Genomic DNA, 7,168 nt, shown 5'->3' on the forward strand with positions numbered 1-7,168 from the left:
CTATAAAGACACATGCACAGTATGTTTATTGTGGCACTATTCACAATAGCAAAGAGTTGGAACCAACCCAAATGTCCAACAACGATAGACTGGATTAAGAAAATGTGGCACATATACACCATGGAATACTATGCAGCCACAAAAAATGATGAGTTCACGTCCTTTGCAGGGACATGGATGAAATTGGAAACCATCATTCTCAGTAAACTATCGCAAGGACAAAAAACCAAACACCGCATGTTCTCACTCATAGATGGGAATTGAACAATGAGAACTCATGGACACAGGAAGGGGAACATCACACTCCAGGGACTGTTGTGGGGTGGGGGGAGGGGGGAGGGACAGCATTAGGAGATATACCTAATGCTAAATGACGAGTTAATGGGTGCAGCAAAACAACATGGCTCATGTATACATATGTAACAAACCTGCACATTGTGCACATGTACCCTAAAACCTAAAGTATAATAATAAAAAAAATATATAAAAAAAAGGCAGGGAAATAGGAAATAAAGATATAAGAACAAATAAGTAAAACAAAAAATAACTAGATTTAGTGGCAAAAAAAACTACCAAAATCAAGTATTTTTATAGTACTTTGTATTCATGAGAACATTCTGAGAACATGATGGATATTTTACACCAGGCAAGTGCTTACTGAAAGAGAGCCACCAGGGTGGCTACATTAAGTTAAATGATTACTATTTAAAGAAAAAACACTACCATACTCGGTTTTAAAGAAGTTACTATATAAAATGGGGAAGAATTAACCACTACTCTACAAAATTAATAATTGAAGAATTTAAAATAATAGTGTGAACCCAGAAGATATGAAAACCAAAATTAGCACATTTAATTTAGTGAATACATGAGCATGTGCAGGTGGGCACTCACGCAAGCACACACACATACACACAGACAATTTTTAGAGTCAACAATTAGAGAATATCCATTTCTTTAAGTTCACATAGCCATAACAGAATTTATTCTCCATGATGAAGACACCATAATTTGTAATGCAAATGTCATCATGTCTTTTTATTATCTACAAACCTGAAAAACACTAGTTTCTTCAGGATAAAATAAACATTTTTGTTATTTTATCAAGCAATTTTGTGTATTTATTCAAGCAATTCTGCCTCAGCCTCCCAAGTAGTTGGGACAACAGGTGTGCACCACCACACCCGGCTAATTTTTGTATTTTAAGTAGAGACAGGGTTTCACCATGTTGGTCAGGCTGGTCTCAAACTCCTGATCTCAGGTAATCCACCCACCTCGGCCGCCCAAAGTGCTGGGATTACAGGCATGAGCCACCGCGCCTGGCTTGTCATTGTAATTCGCTCTATTACCTTTATGCTATTCTCAATTGACTTTTAACAATAGATTTATTGGTCCCTTATTTATGTTTGTGCTTCTCATGTTTATCTATCTCCTTGAGTTGCATAATAAGTATGGTCATGTATCCCTCTTCATTTTGCAATGAATAACATTGCATAGCACATGGAATTTGCTCAATAAACATTTGATAATGAGTGACTTAATACTGGTTTTAAAAGTTCTAAATTTCTTTCTAGTACTAGTCCAACCATACCCACATTTTTGGAAATGTATGAAATTATCCACGATCGTTTGAATATACTTCAAGATCCAGACTCTGATTTTCTTTTCTTTTCTTTTTTTTTTTTTTTGAGACAGAGTTTTGCTCTTGTTGCCCAGGCTGGAGTGCAATGGCGTGATCTCGGCTCACCGCAACCCCTTCTTCCCGGGTTCAAGCGATTCTCCTGCCTCAGCCTCCCGAGTAGTTGGGATTACAGGCATGCACCACCACGCCCGTCTAATTATGTATTTTTAGTAGATACGGGGTTTCACCATGTTGGTCTCGAACTCCCGAACTCACATGATCTGCCTGCCTCAGCCTCGAAAAGTAATGGGATTACAGGAGTAAGCCACCACGCCTGGCCTAGACTCTGATTTTATCTTCACTCTTCACTCCTGTTTTGTCACACTTCTGATAGTTGTGGACTTTTGTTTTCTTGAACATAAAGTTTTCACTTTAGACTTTGTTACTATAAATTCACTGTCTCCTCTGTCTGGAAAACTTCCTCCTCAGGGTTCTAACACACTAACTCCTGTTCACGGTTTACAGTTCTTCTTACATGCTATTCTTCAGGAAGGCTTTCTGGACAAGCAGTTAAGGTCAAATGTCTTTTTGTATCCTCAAGACATCCTGCTTCCACTTTTTCATTCACATACACTCTACAATTACTTTAATGGTTTTTATTTCCCCTACTAGGTTCATTAAAGGTTAATATTATATTTGCTAAATTTATTGTTATGTCCATTGTTCTTAATATGTATAGTAATTAGCATATAATAGACACTAAAAATGTTATAACTAATAAAAACTCACATTGATATTATCTAAGCCAAATACTACATAAAAATAAATATAGTTAAAATTTCTAAAACTTACTATTTCATAAATTTATTATGAAACTACATTGTTGTACTACCTTTGTACATAAGGTGTTTAATTCTAACATTGTTAAAAGCCTAACCTAAATGTCCAATTTCAGGATCTATCCTAATGTCAACCCATTCTCTCCTCCTTCATGCAAATAAATATTTCCTTTCTCTGCTTTTATTATCAGTGCTTATATTACAATGATCAACAGAATCTAATTTGCCCTTTTGTTATTTTTATGCCCATCTTTATTTCCTCCTACTAAATTCCTAGGAGAGACTGAAAGTAGTTTTCATCTTTGCCTAGGTCAGAGCTAATGCTCACTCATTGATACTTCCAAACTGTATGTGGACGCTCCAAATGACCAACAGAACATTTGACAAATATATGAACATTAATCTGTTAAAATAATTAATTAAATAAAATGACAAGAGTGATAAATTTGTGCATTCCCAAATTATCTTGGTAAGATACACCTTTCCCCGAGGCTAAATGGGATGCAACTCATTGCTTCCCTGTCTGCCACATTATCTCCCATGACACTTCATATTTATGGTCCATTGAAGTGAGCTTACCCAGAATATAGCAGATGTTTGCCACTTCTTCAATCAAAAGTATTTGCTCTGAATAAGTGGCTTTTTAGATGGGAATACAAATCCTAACAAGAGTTTTTTGACTTTTGGCAAATTGTCAAAAAGGTGCAAATAACAAATAATGGTAAATGAAAGGAAAATGGTGCTGTAAGAGTGGATAAATATAATATATTGTTGAAGGTAATGAAGAAAATATTCATTACTAGCACATACAAGGAGCTGAATACAGTGCAAGAATTATTGTGACTATTCACTCATGTAACACTCTTCGGTCCAGTTCTTTGCCTTGTGTCTAATTCCTACTTATTATTTGTCAGTTCCATAATAATGTTGTATATTTCATTATTTCAATATTTTTATATTTCATAAATACCTTTTCCTTAAGGGCTCCAAATCAATGGGCATAATATAAATTAGATACGTTTGAAAATAAATAAATAAAATCTAATATAACTGTGAGTAAAGCTTGTTAGTAAGTTTATTGCAATTTACATGAAAAAATATTAAGTTGCAATAAAAATTTAAAGGAATTGAGAAAAGATGTGTAAAATGGAGAATAATTTTTGATAAGTTAAATACCTTACTCAGCAGCTTTAATGGCTCTGGAAGCAATTTATTTTTGCCCAAAGACATTTTGACTTATACTAACTTATTTTAGCATACTTTAACATATCCCACGAGGAATCATTATAGAGTTTGCTAGGATGATGGAGTTAACATGCGCTCATTGTCTTCACTTAGTATCTGTCAGCTGAAGAAAATATTCTTACATGCATTGGAGTATATGCTAAATACAATGCATGCCAAATTATCTGTTAAAACACAAAAACAGTAATAAATGCAAATCTATTGCATATACTGTTAATTATTTTACATGGCATGTAAATGCTAGGACGTTTTTCTATCCTCAGTATTACCATAAAAAGGCTGCTGATGTGAAGATAAGTATGAGTTCACCCTTTTAAACTACAGTAAAAAGCACAAGGTAAAACATAGAGCATATTATTCCAAACTTAATATTCTTATAACTCTCCTCTGAATTTCTATGTAACTATAATGAACAAATACATAATTGAATATTAATATATACAAAATTATTTCACAAAGATCTTGAACTGCTCTCAAGTACAGCACTATTTGATTGCTTTCAATGTGTTTTTCCTAGCAATTTTTAATAAAACTTATTTGTCTACCCATTCCACAATTAGTGATTCATCTATCCAAAATTTTTGCAACCTAATAGCAAAATTCCTATTATTAGAACATGTAAGGAACTGATGAACTCATATTCTACATATTTATTAATCCTAAACAATTGTTTAAGATATAAGTACAAAAGCATAGGGCATGAGTCACAAATTTAGAAATCACAAACTTCTTAAAGAAGTTTCAGAAAGAAACTCAAATAAAATTCACAACAAAGTTAATCTGAATTATTGATTATAAATCTGGTTTAAAAAGTTAAAAATTAAACATAGATGGCTACAGTTAATATTATTTTTCTATAAGCAGCATTTTTTAATCATTTGGAAAAGCGTTTAGTTATGGGACTAAAGCATTATTAAAACTTTGCTTATTCACTTGTGCAACTGAGGAAATTGACCTAGTTTTTTACCCTACATGAATTTCTGTTTTGGGTTTGAAGTCAGGCCTGGAATCTTACTTGGATTTTAGGTGAAAAAGCCATCCATGAAAATCCAGGTAAATCCTTGGGCAATAGTGATTGGTTTGCTCCATAAAAACTGGACACAGGGATCTATGAGCTGGGGCCCTCCAAACCGCTTATGGTGCTGGCTTTTGGCAATTACTGTATGTTAGTTATTTATGGAAATGTCCCAGAACAAAGGACTGCTCTACGTAGGTTCCATTTCTCTGTCCCTCCATACTTGTGTCCACTAAGAAAGAAAACTGCCTGAATATTGAATACAACCTTTGTTTCAGAAATACATCCCATAGACTTTTCTGAAAAACATGTCAATTATATTTGATCAGTTTTTTGTTATAAGCCAACATAACTTTGATATAAATAGTGCTATAATTATTTGCCTACTTCCAGCTTTCTGAACATCACAAATGCTTCTGAAATATAATCCCAGGGAGCCAGTGGGATTATCATAATTGTAGAAATAATGTGCAATCCTTATTACAGATGAGGAATATCTGTATAAATTAAAAACTTCTATTTAATATTCAATTCAATTATGTAATAATAATATTCTGTAATACATTAAAAATGATAGAGAAAAATAAAATAGTGTTTTAGTTCTCTAGTTTCAGAAGATTGGAAGTAATTTAGTGTAGAATGACAATTATTTGATTCTTTGGGTGAAAAGATAGCTGCTGTCATGATTTCCAAGAACTCATTAGGAAGCAAAGGTGACATGTGTTGCCTTCTTGTTATTAGGTAAAACAGTTAGAAAAATATTCATCCACAGTAAAAAAAGAAAAAAAAACTTTATGAGTCCCTGGATCTGTCATTTGGATCCATCAAAAGCACAAAGCCACTAACGCATGCTCATATTTTAAAAAATAATTTTATATATGGGACCTATTTTACTTTGTCTAATAGCATCTTGGATGTGAATTGATATAGCATCCCTAAAATAATTGGAGAAAAAGCAAATCATTTTTTACATGTTTTAAACTCCTTGTCTCAGAATTTTGAAGCAATCCCATAATGTATTTTTCCATCATTTAATAAAATAAAATATTGATAAAAAGAGGGAAAGGAGTAAGAATAATTTTATAATTGGAAATCATGGAGGAGAGATTTGACGTGGTGATATCTAAAAATTTGATTTTCAAATTGTTGTTTAAACCAGTAGCAACAGCATTACCTCATACCTTATAAAAAAAGGCAGAGAACATTTTGCCAAGAAGCACTCTTCTAGATGAAAACTAAACACGTGGAGAAAGCAGATTAATAAAATGAGAGAGCGCACAAACGATGGGGGCAGAAAATGAATTTTCCACATCTATTTAGATACTAAGCTGTCCTATTCCCTGCCTTCAATGCAAAGACTTAGAGTGTATGAAGCCGCCATCCTTACTACCTTGGAAAGCTGCCTATCCCCCAACCCCTCCTTCTTGTATTTTGGCCTAATATTTATTTCTTTATTTTATTAGTTCTTTTTTTAGCCTTGCCAATGAGTGTTATAAAAGGCTTAGAACTTATCCCACAATTCTTTTCCTCTCTTTCTGGAATATATCCTGTAGTTTTTTATGTGTGTGTGTGTGTGTGTGTATCCTGTAGGATAATTATTGTGTTTTCTGTCACCATCTTTTACTTGAAAGTTGATTATAAAAATATCTTCCTATACAGTATATTTCTACTTGGGCACTTGACTAAGATTTCAGATGAATGTCTACATCCATTCATTAGAATCCTGAATAAAAATAGCTTTTCTTCTCAAATAAAGAGTTGCATCTCTCAATTTTGCCAGTGAACCAGACCAAATTCTAATTATTTCTCCTCCTTAGTCTCCAAATGTGCCTAGGATGTGATAGAAGATAAATTATATCTAAAGTAATTTTAAGGTAAAAAATATAATGTAATGGATTATCATACGGATTGCTATTTTTCTCTGTGCCTCTTCTGGCATGTCTAACTTTGACTCCTAGCATTCATTTCTGCAACATTTAACATAAACCTGGATGTTCTTTGTAATTCCACCTTTCATCATATCTATATAACGTAATTTTCTCAAAATATTCACTTTTCCATGTCATTAAACACCTGAATATGTTGAATATATTCTTGCTCATTCCAAGTCTCACTATTCTGACTGATTTTGAAGCCTCTTAGTAATGTGCCAACTGGTAGTCTGAATAATTTGTTGAGTAATAATAATTCCTACCTTAGATTTTTGTTATAGGTTGATTTTAATTATCAACCGGTGTAGTGCATGTAAAGTCAGTTTAAAAAATGATAGACAGTATTTTTTGGAGAAGTTTTAGGAGGTTTACAGGAAAATTGAGCTGAAAGTAGAGTTTCCCTATTCCCAACTTCAACCTGCACATAGTTTTCCCTATTAATATTGTTCATTAGTGTGGCACATTTGTTATAACTAATGGACCAATATTGTTACTAGTCGAAGTCTGTAATTTATAC

This window comes from Symphalangus syndactylus, chromosome 4 (assembly GCF_028878055.3).
Source record: "Symphalangus syndactylus isolate Jambi chromosome 4, NHGRI_mSymSyn1-v2.1_pri, whole genome shotgun sequence".
NCBI lineage: Eukaryota > Metazoa > Chordata > Mammalia > Primates > Hylobatidae > Symphalangus > Symphalangus syndactylus.